The sequence below is a fragment of the Eubalaena glacialis genome, chromosome 9, assembly GCF_028564815.1.
Source record: "Eubalaena glacialis isolate mEubGla1 chromosome 9, mEubGla1.1.hap2.+ XY, whole genome shotgun sequence".
In the NCBI taxonomy this organism is placed as follows: Eukaryota; Metazoa; Chordata; class Mammalia; order Artiodactyla; family Balaenidae; genus Eubalaena; species Eubalaena glacialis.
In genome coordinates, this window is record NC_083724.1 from 48625737 (window position 1) to 48641575 (window position 15839).

Sequence of the window (15839 nt, forward strand, 5' to 3'; positions counted from 1 at the left end):
GCAGATGAAGGAGCAGGGTCAAAACACACCAGACCTAACAAATGAAGAGGAAATAGGTAGTCTACCTGAAAAAGAATTCAGAATAATGATAGTAAGGATGATCCAAAATCTTGGAAATAGAATAGACAAAATGCAAGAAACATTTAACAAGGACGTAGAAGAACTAAAGAGGAACCAAGCAATGATGAAAAGCACAATAAATGAAATTAAAAATACTCTAGATGGGATCAATAGCAGAATAACTGAGGCAGAAGAACGGATAAGTGACCTGGAAGATAAAATGGTGGAAATAACTACTGCAGACCAGAATAAAGAAAAAAGAATGAAGAGAACTGAGGACAGTCTCAGAGACCTCTGGGACAGCATTAAACGCACCAACATTCGAATTATAGGGGTCCCAGAAGAAGAAGAGAAAAAGAAAGGGACTGAGAAAATATTTGAAGAGATTATAGTTGAAAACTTCCCTAATATGGGAAAGGAAATAGTTAATCAAGTCCTGGAAACACAGAGAGTCCCATACAGGATAAATCCAAGGAGAAACACACCAAGACACATATTAATCAAACTATCAAAAATTAAATATAAAGAAAACATATTAAAAGCAGCAAGGGAAAAACAACAAATAACACACAAGGGCATCCCCATAAGGTTAACAGCTGATCTTTCAGCAGAAACTCTGCAAGCCAGAAGGGAGTGGCAGGATATACTTAAAGTGATGAAGGAGAAAAACCTACAACCAAGATTACTCTACCCAGCAAGGATCTCATTCAGATTTGATGGAGAAATTAAAACCTTTACAGACAAGCAAAAGCTGAGAGAGTTCAGCACCACCAAACCAGCTTTACAACAAATGCTAAAGGAACTTCTCTAGGCAAGAAACACAAGAGAAGGAAAACACCTCCAATAACAAACCCAAAACATTTAAGAAAATGGGAATAGGAACATACATATCGATAATCACCTTAAATGTAAATGGATTAAATGCTCCCACCAAAAGACACAGACTGGCTGAATGGATACAAAAACAAGACCCATATATATGCTGTCTACAAGAGACCCACTTCAGACCTAGAGACACATACAGACTGAAAGTGAGGGGATGGAAAAAGATATTCCATGCAAATGGAAATCAAAAGAAAGCTGGAGTAGCAATTCTCATATCAGACAAAATAGACTTTAAAATAAAGACTATTACAAGAGACAAAGAAGGACACTATATAATGATCAAGGGATCGATCCAAGAGGAAGGTATAACAATTGTAAATATTTATGCACCCAACATAGGAGCACCTCAATACATAAGGCAAATACTAACAGCCATAAAAGGGGAAATCGACAGCAACACAATCATAGTAGGGGACTTTAACACCCCACTTTCACCAATGGACAGATCATCCAAAATGAAAATAAATAAGGAAACACAAGCTTTAAATGATACATTAAACAAGATGGACTTAATTGATATTTATAGGACATTCCACCCAAAAACAACAGAATACACATTTTTCTCAAGTGCTCATGGAACATTCTCCAGGATAGATCATATCTTGGGTCACAAATCAAGCCTTGGTAAATTTAAAAAAATTGAAATCGTATCAAGTATCTTTTCCGACCACAACGCTATGAGACTAGATATCAATTACAGGAAAAGATCTGTAAAAAATACAAACACATGGAGGCTACACAATACACTACTTAATAACGAAGTGATCACTGAAGAAATCAAAGGGGAAATCAAAAAACACCTAGAAACAAATGACAATGGAGACACGACGACCCAAAACCTATGGGATGCAGCAAAAGCAGTTCTAAGAGGGAAGTTTATAGCAATACAAGCCTGCATCAAGAAACAGGAAACATCTCGAATAAACAACCTAACCTTGCACCTAAAGCAATTAGAGAAAGAAGAACAAAAAAACCCCAAAGCTAGCAGAAGGAAAGAAATCATAAAGATCAGATCAGAAATAAATGAAAAAGAAATGAAGGAAACAATAGCAAAAATCAATGAAACTAAAAGCTGGTTCTTTGAGAAGATAAACAAAATTGATAAACCATTAGCCAGACTCATCAAGAGAAAAAGGGAGAAGACCCAAATTAATAGAATTAGAAATGAAAAAGGAGAAGTAACCACTGACACTGCAGAAATACAAACGATCATGAGAGATTACTACAAGCAACTCTATGCCAATAAAATGGACAACCTGGAAGAAATGGACAGATTCTTAGAAATGCACAACCTGCCAAGACTGAACCAGGAAGAAATAGAAAATATGAACAGACCAATCACAAGCACTGAAATTGAAACTGTGATTAAAAATCTTCCAACACACAAAAGCCCAGGACCAGATGGCTTCACAGGCGAATTCTATCGAACATTTAGAGAAGAGCTAACAACTATCCTTCTCAAACTCTTCCAAAATATTGCAGAGAGAGGAACACTCCCCAACTCATTCTACGAGGCCACCATCACCCTGATACCAAAACCAGACAAAGATGTCACAAAGAAAGAAAACTACAGGCCAATATCACTGATGAACATAGATGCAAAAATCCTCAACAAAATACTAGCAAACAGAGTCCAACAGCACATTAAAAGGATTATACACCATGATCAAGTGGGGTTTATTCCAGGAATGCAAGGATTCTTCAATATACGCAAATCAATCAACGTGATACATCATATTAACAAATTGAAGGAGAAAAACCATATGATCATCTCAATAGATGCAGAAAAAGCTTTTGACAAAATTCAACACCCATTTATGAAAAAAGTCCTGCAGAAAGTAGGCATAGAGGGAACTTTCCTCAACATAATACAGGCCATATATGACAAACCCACAGCCAACATTGTCCTCAATGGTGAAAAACTGAAACCATTTCCACTAAGATCAGGAACAAGACAAGGTTGCCCACTCTCACCACTATTATTCAACATAGTTTTGGAAGTGTTAGCCACAGCAATCAGAGAAGAAAAAGAAATAAAAGGAATCCAAATTGGAAAAGAAGAAGTAAAGCTGTCACTGTTTGCAGATGACATGATACTATACATAGAGAATCCAAAAGATGCTACCAGAAAACTACTAGAGCTAATCAATGAATTTGGTAAAGTAGCAGGATACAAAATTAATGCACAGAAATCTCTTGCATTCCTGTATACTAATGATGAAAAATCTGAAAGTGAAATTAAGAAAACACTCCCGTTTACCATTGCAACAAAAAGAATAAGATATCTAGGAATAAACCTACCTAAGGAGACAAAAGACCTGTATGCAGAAAATTATAGGACACTGATGAAAGAAATTAAAGATGATACCAACAGATGGAGAGATATACCATGTTCTTGGATTGGAAGAATCAACATTGTGAAAATGACTCTGCTACCCAAAGCAATCTACAGATTCAATGCAATCCCTATCAAACTACCACTGGCATTTTTCACAGAACTAGAACAAAAAATTTCACAATTTGTATGGAAACACAAAAGACCCCGAATAGCCAAAGCAATCTTGAGAACAAAAAATGGAGCTGGAGGAATCAGGCTCCCTGACTTCAGACTACATTACAAAGCTACAGTAATCAAGACAGTTTGGTACTGGCACAAAAACAGAAATATAGATCAATGGAACAGGACAGAAAGCCCAGAGATAAGCCCACGCACATATGGTCACCTTATCTTTGATAAAGGAAGCAAGCATATACAGTGGAGAAAAGACAGCCTCTTCAATAAGTGGTGCTGGGAAAATTGGACAGGTACATGTAAAAGTATGAAATTAGAACACTCCCTGACACCATACACAAAAATAAACTCAAAATGGATTAAAGACCTAAATGTAAGGCCAGACACTATCAAACTCTTAGAGGAAAACATAGGCAGAACACTCTATGACATACATCACAGCAAGATCCTTTTTGACCCAGCTCCTAGAGAAATGGAAATAAAAACACAAATAAACAAATGGGACCTAATGAAACTTAAAAGCTTTTGCACAGCAAAGGAAACCATAAACAAGACCAAAAGACAACCCTCAGAATGGGAGAAAACATTTGCAAATGAAGCAACTGACAAAGGATTAATCTCCAAGATTTACAAGCAGCTCATGCAGCTCAATAACAAAAAAAACAAACAACCAATCCAAAAATGGGCAGAAGACCTAAATAGACATTTCTCCAAAGAAGATATACAGATTGCCAACAGACAAATGAAAGAATGCTCAACATCATTAATCATTAGAGAAATGCAAATCAAAACTACAATGAGGTATCATCTCACACCGGTCAGAATGGCCATCATCAAAAAATCTAGAAACAATAAATGCTGGAGAGGGTGTGGAGAAAAGGGAACACTCTTGCACTGTTGGTGGGAATGTAAATTGATACAGCCACTATGGAGAACAGTATGGAGGTTCCTTAAAAAACTAAAAATAGAACTACCATACGACCCAGCAATCCCACTACTGGGCATATACCCTGAGAAAACCGTAATTCAGAAAGAGTCATGTACCAAAATATTCATTGCAGCTCTGTTTACAATAGCCAGGACATGGAAGCAACCTAGGTGTCCATCATCGGATGAATGGATAAAGAAGATGTGGCACATATATACAATGGAATATTACTCAGCCATAAAAAGAAATGAAATGGAGGTGTTTGTAATGAGGTGGATGGAGTTAGAGTCTGTCATACAGAGTGAAGTAAGTCAGAAAGAGAAAAAGAAATACAGTATGCTAACACATATATATGGAATCTAAGGGAAAAAAAAAAAAGGTCATGAAGAACCTAGTGGCAAGATGGGAATAAAGACACAGACCTACTAGAGAATGGACTTGAGGATATGGGGAGGGGGAGGGGTGAGATGTGACAGGGTGAGAGAGTGTCATGGACATATATACACTACCAAATGTAAAATAGATAGCTAGTGGGAAGCAGCCGCATAGCACAGGGAGATCAGCTCGGTGCTTTGTGACCACCTAGAGGGGTGGGATAGGGAGGGTGGGAGGGAGGGAGATGCAAGAGGGAAGAGATATGGGAACATATGTATATGTATAACTGATTCACTTTGTATAAAGCAGAAGCTAACACACCATTGTAAAGCAATTATACTTCAATAAAGATGTTTAAAGAAAAAATATATATATATATATTTATTTCTAGCAGGGAAATTTTCTAGCAAAAGAGAATGGATTAGATATAGAAAGGAAGAATAAGTCTGGTTGAAGGTCAGTAGATCCCTGACTGATAGTCAGCTGATAGTCAACTGTATGGGTCACTAGTTAACCAGAACAACTCTTCATTTCATCAAAATTCATTAGAAACTGTCATAACCATTTATTAGAAGTGCTAATTTTTCCCAGAAGGAGGGTGTGAATTACATACAGTCTATGAAAGGATTATGTCCCAGACCATTTTTTCTTTTATGCTGGAACTGTCACTTCACCAAGCAGATCTTCCAACTGCTACTTTCTCTCCTCTCCAATTTGTTCTCCAACATGCAGCCCTATTTTTAAAGCACAATTCTTAATCTAATCAAGCTATTCCTAATTGCTAGCAAAATCCCATTGTTTTCAGATAGAAGCCAAAATCTTCAAATGGCCTGTAAGGCCTTCTCTCTTAAATCCCACCTCTCATCACTCTTGCCCTAGTTCTCTGGGCTACAACCACACTGGCTTTCTCTCAGCTTTTAAGAACCAGAGTACTCACTTGCTTTGCCAAGTATTTCTATAAGCTATTTCCTCTGCCTGTAATCTTCTCTTCCCTTACCTCTCTCCTAGCCAACTCCTCCACATCCTTCACAGCTCAGCTTAAGTCACTTCCTCAGAGTCTTCTCTGATCCCCCAATATAAATAATAAATTAGAATACCCCCCCCCCTTTATTGTTTCTTGTAACTCCCAGTATCTCTCCCTGCCAACACTCAGGGATTTTTTCCCCATTAATTTTTAAATTTATATCCACTAAAATTCAAAAATGCATAGTCTTGTAACTACAACCACAAACAAGTACAGAACAGTTTGATCACCCCCCAAAATTTCTTCTTGCTATCTTTTTGTAGTCAGTCCCTCCCCTCCAACTCAACCCCTGGCAACCACTATAGTCTTGCCTTTTCCAGATGTCATTTAAATGGTATCAAAGAATATGCAGCCTTATGGGTATGATTTCTTTCATTCAGAATAATGCAACCGAGATCCATTTATGTTGTTTGTATATCAGTAGTTCATTACTTTTTATTGTTGAGTAGTATTCCATTGCATGGAGGTACTGCAGTTTGTTTACCCATTCACCAATTGAAGGACACCTGGATTGCTTCCATTGTGAGGCAACTATGAGTAAAACTGCCATAAACATTCATGTACAGGTTTTTGTGTGAACATACATTTTCATTCTCTTGGGTAAATACGTAGGAGTGAGATTGCTAGGTCATATGCTAAGTGTATGTTTATTATTATAAAAAACTGCCAAACTGTTTTTCCAAGACACTGCCAATTTGTATTCCCACAAAGAATGAGAATTCCAGGTGATCTGTATCCTAGCTATTACTTGGTATTGTTGGGTTTCTTTTTATTTTATTTTAGCCATTCTAATAGTATATACTGGTATCTAATTATGATTTCAATTTGCATTTTCCTAATGACTAATGATAGTAAGCATCTTTTATGTGCTTATTTGTCATCTGTATATCTTCTTTGGTGAAATGTCTGTTCAAATCCCTTGCCTATTTTTTTTAACTGGGCTGTTTGTTTTTATCATTTAGTTTTGAGAGTTCTTTATATACTTTCTGAATACAAGTCCTTTTTCAGACATATAATTTACAAATATTTTCTCCTAGTCTATGACTTTTCATTTCATTCTTGTGGCAATCTTTTGGAGAACAGAGGTTTTTAGTTTTGATTAAGTCCAATTTATCAGGTTTTTTTGTTCTTTTATGGATAATGCTTTTGGTGTCTAAGAACTCTCAATTCACACTCACAAAGATTTTCTCCTATGTTTTCTTGTGGAAAGTACACATATTTTATGTTTTATATTTAGCTCTGTGATGCATTTCTGTTAATTTTTGTATGAAGTGTGAAGTACAGGTTCAGGTGAATTTTTTTGCATGGACATGTAATAGTTTCAGCACCATTTGTTGAAAAACACTATACTTTCTTGACCTTTGTCAAAAATCTATTGACATTATAAATATTTTCTTTTAAAACTTTAAGATTTATTTTATGAATAATTATATTATCTGTCTTAGCAAATGTTCCATGTGCACTTGAAAGAAATCCAGGTCTATATCCTTGCTGATTTTCTATTTGTTCTAGGATTACCAGGAGGCTATACCTGTTGGTGTTATTGTTTTAGTAGTTGCTGTCATGATTATAACATACAAACCTTTCTTGATCTACTTAGAGCTAATATTTTGCCACCTCAAATAAAATGTAAAAGCCTTCCAACCACATGGAACCCTTCACTCTTCCTCTTTTGTGTAATAGTCATCATTTGTACTATGTTGAAAACTCTACCGGACAATGTTAAATACTTTTTGCTCAACTGTCACATGTATTTAAAGAACTTAAGGGGGGAAAGCGGGGAAGGGAGTGGTGGTGGGATGAATTGGGAGATTGGGATTGACATATATACACCAATATGTATAAAATAGATAACTAGTAAGAACCTGCTGTATAAAAAATAAAAATTTTTTTAAAAAGAACTTAAGAAAAGAAAAATAGTCTATACTATTTACCCAGATATTTGCTATTTCTGTTGTTCTTCCTTTATTCTTGATGTTCTAAGTTTCTCCCAGGTATCATTTCCCTCCAGTCTGAAGAACTCAGAATTTCAGAATTTCTTCTAGAATAAGTATCCTGGTGACAATTCTCTTGCTTTTTCTTCACCTGAGAATGTCTCCATTTTGCCTACATTTCTAAAAGACATTTCCTTTTGCTGGATGTAGAATTCAGGGCTGACAATATCTTCTGGCCTTTTATGTTTTTCTGATAAGAAATCCACAGTCAGTCGAATAATTGTTTAATTTTTGCATTCTATTTTTTCTTGAATAATTTTATTAGGAGTTTCTCAGTTTTATTAGTACTTTTAGTTCTTTTTAAGAGCTTTTTAAATTGAAGTATAGTTGATTTACAATGTTTCAGGTGTATTCTTTCAGATTATTTTCCATTACAGGTTATTACAAAATATTGACTATAGTTCCCTGTGCCATAGATACTTGTTGTTTATCTATTTTACATATAGGTCCTATTTGATATATTGTACCTATTTGATATATAGTAGTACGTATCTATTAATCCCAACTTCCTAATTTATCCCTCCTCCTTTTCTCCTTTGGTAACCATAAGTTTGTTTTCTATGTGAGTCTGTTTCTGTTTGTAGATAGGTTCATTTGCATCATATTTTAGATTCCACATATAAGTGATATCATATGATATTTGTCTTTGTCTGACTTACTTCACTTAGTATGATAACCTCTAGGTCCATCCATGTTGCTGGAAATGGCATTATTTCATTATATTTTATGGCTGAATAATATTCCATTGTATATATACAGTATACCACATCTTCTTTACCCATTCATCTGTTGATGTACATTTAGAATGTTTCCATGTCTTGGCTATTGTAAATAATGCTGCTATGAACATTATGAGGCGTGTATCTTTTTGAATTAGAGTTTTCCCCAGATATATGCCCAGGAGTGGGATTGCAGGATCATACAACTAAACTAAAAAACTCCATTTTTAGTTTTTTAAGGAACCTCCATACTGTACTGTTCTCCATAGTGGCTGCACCAATTTACATTCCCACCAACAGTGTAGGAGGGTTCCCTTTTCTCCACACCCTCTCCAGCATTTGTTATTTGTAGAATTTTTGATGATGGCCATTCTGACTGGTGTGGCTGGACTACTTCACTCTGTATGACAGACTCTAGGTCCATCCACCTCACTACAAATAACTCAGTTTCATTTCTTTTTATGGCTGAGTAATATTCCACTGTATATATGTGCCACATCTTTATCCATTCATCTGTTGGTGGACACTTAGGTTGCTTCCATGTCCTGGCTATTGTAAAGAGTGCTGCAATGAACATTGTGGTACATGACTTTTTGAATTATAGTTTTCTCAGGGTATATGCCCAGTAGTGGGATTGCTAGGTCGTATGGTAGTTCTATTTTTAGTTTTTTTAGGAACCTCCATACTGTTCTCCATAGTGGCTGTATCCATTTACATTCCCACCAACAGTGCAGGAGTGTTCCCTTTTCTCCACACCCTCTCCAGCATTTATGGTTTGTAGATTTTTGGATGATGGCCATTCTGACTGGTGTGAGGTGATACCTCATTGTAGTTTTGATTTGCATTTCTCTAATGATTAGTGACGTTGAGCATCCTTTCATGTGTTTGTTGGCGATCTCTATATCTTCTTTGGAGAAATGTCTATTTAGGTCTTCTGCCCAATTTTGGATTAGGTTGTTTGTTTTTTTGATACTGAGCTGCTTGTAAATTTTGGAGGTTAATCCTTTGTCAGTTACTTCATTTGCAAATATTTTCTCCCATTCTGAGGGTTGTCTATTTGTCTTGTTTATGTTTTCCTTTGCTGTGCAAAAGCTTTTAAGTTTCATTAGGTCCCATTTGTTTCTTTTTGTTTTTATTTCCATTTCTCGAGGAGGTGGGTCAAAAAGGATCTTGCTGTGATTTATGTAATAGAGTGTTCTGCCTATGTTTTCCTCTAAGAGTTTGATAGTGTCTGGCCTTACATTTAGGTCTTTAATCCATTTTGAGTTTATTTTTGTGTATGGTGTTAGGGAGTGTTCTAATTTCATTCTTTTACATGTAGCTGTCCAGTTTTCCCAGCACCACTTATTGAAGAGGCTGTCTTTTCTCCACTGTATATTCTTGTCTCAGGCCACTTTTAACATCTTACTTTTGTAATATGAACCTGAAAAATCATGACTTTTAACAAATTATCAACCATTAACTTTTGAAAATTGGTTTTCACATATTCTATTATCTCCTTTTGTAACTTTACTGTCTTTTATACCTTCTTACTTATCCTATCACTTAATCTCTGTCACATTTTTTATACCTTTGTATTTCTAGGCAGAATTCTGTTACTTCTTTAGATTTATTTTCCATTTCACTAATTCTTTCTTAAGCTTGAATTGTCTGCTCTTGAACCCTTCCACTATGTTTTAAGTTTTATATATTTCCTCACCTAGAGGGTAAGCTGTATGAGATCAAATATTTTTGTTTATTTTGTTCACGTCAGTAAACCCTACCACTAGTGTCTCTTACATGGCACTAAATATTTAATTAAAGAGTATATGTTTTATTCCTGGAAATTCAATTTGCTTTTTTTCCAATCTATTTGCTCAATTTGGCAGTCTTTTATTTCTTTGTCAGATTTTATTTCCTCCTTTTATTTTGCTAAGCAATAACATACTTTTCTGTATTCTGCATTCAGTAATTCCAAATTTGAATATCTTACAATTCTAATTCTGCTTATTGTTTCTGCTACCTTTTTCAAAGTAGCTTGTTTTCTCATGTGTTTTAAATTTGCTTGAACTTTGTGGGAATTCTCTGAGGCCTAAAACAAAGAAAAAGTCCCCTAAGGAGAATTTGTGTTGGTTTTGCTCTGTGCCTGAGGACACCAGTATCTACTTTAAACTACAATCTTTAGCCTGTAGTTCTTAGGACCATGAAAATAATATAAATTCAGCCAAATATGAAAGAGATTGTTAGGAGGAGACAGTTCTTTTCTTTAATCTCCATTCAGTACCATGCCCAATATTGCTGTCTGCTTCTGAGACAGGAGCTTTCCTTTCCTAGTTCACCCTTTACCTAAGAGCATAGCTCTTTCTATGTCCTGGATTTATGTAAGGTGGTTTCTAGTAATATCTATGTCCTGCACTGACCCAAGACTTTGTCTCCAATACCTCTTGTGTTCCAAGGCTCTAGGCCACCCACATCCAGTGGCTTCAATATATGCAAAGGATGCAAGGTTCATTTATTGTCTTAGTCTGCGCAGGCTGCCATAGCAAAACATTACAGATTGAGTGGCCTAAACAACAATTTATTTTCTCACAGTTCTAGAGGCTAAAAGTCCAAGATCAATGTTCTAGCAGATTTGATTTCTGGTGAGGACCCTTTTCCTGGATTGCAGACGGCCACCTTCTCCCTGTGTCTTCACACTGAGGAAGGGGGTGGAAGCTGGAGGTCTCCAATGTCTTTTTACAAAGACACTAATCCTATCAGATCAGGGTAGCATGCTTATGACCTCATTTAACCTTAATTACTTCCTCAAAGGCCTCACCTCCAAATACAGCCACACTGGGGGCTAAGGCTTCAAATCCAATATGAATTTTGGGAGGACACAAATATTCAGTCCACAACATTTACCTCCAGGTTCTCCTGTTCCTCTTTATTCCTAACCTTGGAGATTTTTCATTAGTTTCTCAAAGGGCTCATTTGATTATTTCAAAAGAGTTTTTTTATATTGTTGTTGAGTATTTTTAGATGTCACGCAGCAGGCATGAGTTTCAGAATCTCTAGCTTTCCACATTGCCAGAAAAAGACCTCTCTTCTCTATGTATAATCTTGCAGTAGGCAGTTCTAGCCAATTTCATATATATGCTTCAAATAACACATCTAATTTATATTTCCAGCCCTAACTTCTTTCCTGAGCTTGAGATTCATTGCCAGCTGCTACTTTAAATCTTTACTTGGAAGTTTATAGGATATTTAAAACTTAATGTATCCCAATCAGAACTCATAGTTTTCCTCTCAAATCTGCTCTTCCCCTGATTTCCTTATCTCGGTAAATATGAAACACTGAATTGCTCAAGCCAAAATACCCAGACATCATCAACTTTAATTCCTCATTTTTCCTTTCTTCCTAGATAAATTGAAGTACAAGCCCTGTCTTCCCTATTTTCAACATAGACCCTCAATCTGTCCCCTTTGCTCCACCTTCTTTTCTACCACCTTTGTCCAAGCCACCATGATGTCTCATTTGGGTACTGCTATCACCTCCTACGCAAGCACCCTGCTTCTACACTCACCCTCCTAAAACCAGGCTCCACAAAACAGTTAAAGTGATCCTTTCAAAATGCAAATCACATCACATCTCAATAATTTAAAATTCTCTGTTTATTTCCCATTACAATTACAATACAAGTCTAACCTTCTTCTTGACACCTTATGAGGCCCTAAAAGTTCCAACAATTGCCCACCTCTCAGCTCACCAAGTACATGCTCCCCTGCATTCATCACACTATGAGCACTCTGGCTCTCCTTTTTGTTTCTCAAATTACTTAGTTCATTCCCACCTCAGGGTCTTTACACCTACTGTTCCCTCTGCAGGAACACACTTCCCTATGATCACTGCTTCATTGAGTTTTCAGCTCAAATGCCATATCCTCAAAAAAGACCTTCTCTAACCCCTCCTAAATAGTCCTCATTTGTTCCTCCAGATATCCTGTCTACTCTTCTCCATTCTAACCTGTCCCTCAGAAAGCTGACCTTCATAGAATACATCAACCAGGCCTCTTTGCTCTCTCTTTCTATTGGGTTTTGCCAATGGGAAGCAATGGCAGGAAACAGAAGGGCAGAAGGAAAGAAAGATCTGGGTATTTCCCTGGTTCTCCCAATGCTGAGTTGTTGGTTTGTGGTGGCCATGTTTTTTTTACCAAAGTTCTATAGCTATTACCTCCCATGAGTTTCCACTAATGGCTCCTTCCCTTCACCCCTTCAGGCTCAGGAGTTATAGTCACTTCCTATTTTGGGGTCCAGGGTGTTTCATCATCCATTGCTGGTTTTCCTTCATTAAAATCCCTTTTACCTTCAGTGTGCCATCCACTTCCTGATGTAATAGTCGGATAGGGTTGCCATAACAAAGTACCACAAACTGGGTGGCTTACACAACAGAAAGTTATTATTCATAAACTGTTATATCACAGTTCTGGAAGCTAGATGTCCAAGACCAAAGTGTGGACGGGGTTGGCTCCTTCTGAGAGCTGTGAGGGAGAATCTGTCCTATGCCTCTCCCCTAGCTAATGATGGTTTGCTGGCAATCTTTTTTTTTTTTTTAAATGGGAATTATTTATTTATTTATTTATTTTATTTTTGGCTGTGTTGGGTCTTCGTTTCTGTGCGAGGGCTTTCTCCAGTTCCGGCAAGTGGGGACCACTCTTCATCGCGGTGCGCGGGCCTCTCACTATCGCAGCCTCCCTTCTTGCGGAGCACGGGCTCCAGACACGCAGGCTCAGTAATTGTGGCTCACGGGCCTAGTCGCTCCGCGGCATGTGGGATCTTCCCAGACCAGGGCTCGAACCCGTGTCCCCTGCATTGGCGGGCAGATTCTCAACCACTGCGCCACCAGGGAAGCCCTGCTGGCAATCTTTGGAATTCCTTGGCTTATAAAATCATCGTCCCAATCTCTGCCTTCATCTTCACATGATGTTCTCCCTGTGTGTCTCTGTGTCCAAATTTCTCCTTCATGTCATATTGAATTAGGAATTACTCTAATGATGTGATTTAACTAATTACATCTACAATGACCCTATTTCCAAATAAGGTCACATTCTGAGGTACAGGGGTAGGATTTCATATAAATTTTGGAAGAACACAATTCAACCCATAACACCTGATGGGACTCTGATAGATATTTCTTATCTGTCATCACTCTCTATCACATTTCCCTATTTTATTTTCTTACAGCATTTATCATTATTTGATATTATTTAATTTGTTTATATGTATGTATATTTATTTTCTGATTTTCTCTCTCTCTCAACAAAATACAAGCTGCATGAGGGCAAGCTACTGTTTATCTTTTTTTTTCTTTTGCTTTAACTATTCAGTATCTGATGCATAGTAGGAGATCAATAAGTAATTACTGAATAAAGGAAAAATGGCAATATCTAAAGTTTGGTTTAGAATCTTAAACTGCTATAAATTCTAGTTATTATTGCATATAAATTATAACATTCATTTACTACTGTAACATCTCTGTCACCCGTAAAGGAAGTTCAGACTATTTGTACTTTAGGAAGCAACCTCATGAAGCATGAGGACACTTGGTTGTTTTTTGTCCCAGATCTTCATTTACTCAATGTGTCATGTTAAGGAAATATTGTAATCTCCCTGAATTTCCCCAAATGGGAATAAAAATGTTTCTATCCCTAAGCAGGTTGTTGGTAATGTTTTCTAGCTTCAAAGTAATATAATTCAGCATTAGTCCTTAGCAGAGATTAGGATGACAATGGCTCCACAGGTAAATCATCTTCAAAAGTATTAGAGCACTTTTTTACCCTGATTTTACCCTCCTGGGCATAATGTAAAATTATGCACCTTCACATTTCTCTTCATCACAAAATCTACCAGAAAACAGAGGAGAGCACCTTAAATGTGACTCACTAGTGGTACTCTGCAGTGTCCGTATCTATGTGTCCATGGTAACAGGTACCAGCCCCCTTATATGCATATACACTTCTCTTACTATGGTGAGAAATCAAGGTTCATAGAACACAAAATGTCCTTTCCTGCTACTAAGGAGGTTTTATCTAAGTTGTGGTTTTAGAGTTCCTCCTTCTGCTCACTACATGGAGGACTAAAATGGAGCTACCAAGTTTTTGAACCAGTAGAACCATAGAACACTATAATCTAGCCCCTAGTTATAGAGATGAGAAAATCAAGGCTTAGGACGATGAAGTGAATTATTTAAGGTCATTAAATGTCTTTGTATTACCACAGAGGTGACCATCCAGGGAGGCAGACAATCCTGTCCTGATTTGCCTGGATAGAGCTCTCCCAAGGTGTTCCAGCCTATCCAACTTTAAAAACTCTGGACTCGTAGCTAGCTTGGATTCTAGGATTTCATTCAGAAGGTTGCATCCTAGAGACCAGCTACTTCTTCCTTCTTACTGCCAGGGGAGAACTATCTTAGGAGACAGAAAAACAACCCCTAGAAAAAATCAGTTTGCTCATCTCCTCAAGCCTTAACCAGAACCTTGGGCCTCAGTCTACAGCAGCCCAAGGAGAGTCCATCCAACCACATTGCTCATCCTTGTCACTCAATGTCCCTTATCCTTCTCACAACCTCTTACCCCCATACTACTCTGAGATTCTTTCCTCTGATCTTCCTTCCACCAAAGATATCTCATTCATTTGTCAAACATTTATCAAACACCTATTATGTGCCGGGCATCCTACTAGAAGCTGGAGATAACAAGTTGGCATTTCTTCACTCAAGGAGATAACAATCTAGTGAGAGAGAATATAAAGAGATAATTCTTTTAAAGGGTGTTAAGTGGAGTGCTACAGTAGAGAGAGTTAGGACTAAGGTATTCCTTGACTCAAGACCATTAGCGTTAAGATAGTGAACACTTAATTCTTAGCATTTCTCTCATTCTTTTCCTCTTTTTCATCCCTCCTGCTTCTGCCCTGGTTCCAGGTTTTATCATCTCTTGACAGAGCTAATACAACACTTTCCTAACTTTCTCTCTGCTTCCAGTCTCACCTTTGCCAACTTAACTTTTGCTTTTCTACCGGAATGATTTAGGAAAAAAAATTGAAATCAGTATGTCTGGAATATAGTAGAAACTGAATAAACATTTATTGAATAATGTCACTCCCTTTACACAATTCAGTAAAATCCTAATTCATAGGGAGGTGCTTGCAAAACATTCCCACTGATTTATCCCTAATGAAGAGGGTAATGAAAACATATATCCCCTGAAGGTATTATTCAGTAAAATGTACGAATCTAAGATGTACAGCTCAGTACCATTTTACATTTGCATAAACACATGTCTACCGCCCAGATCAAATGCAGAACATTTTCATTTCACCCTAGAAA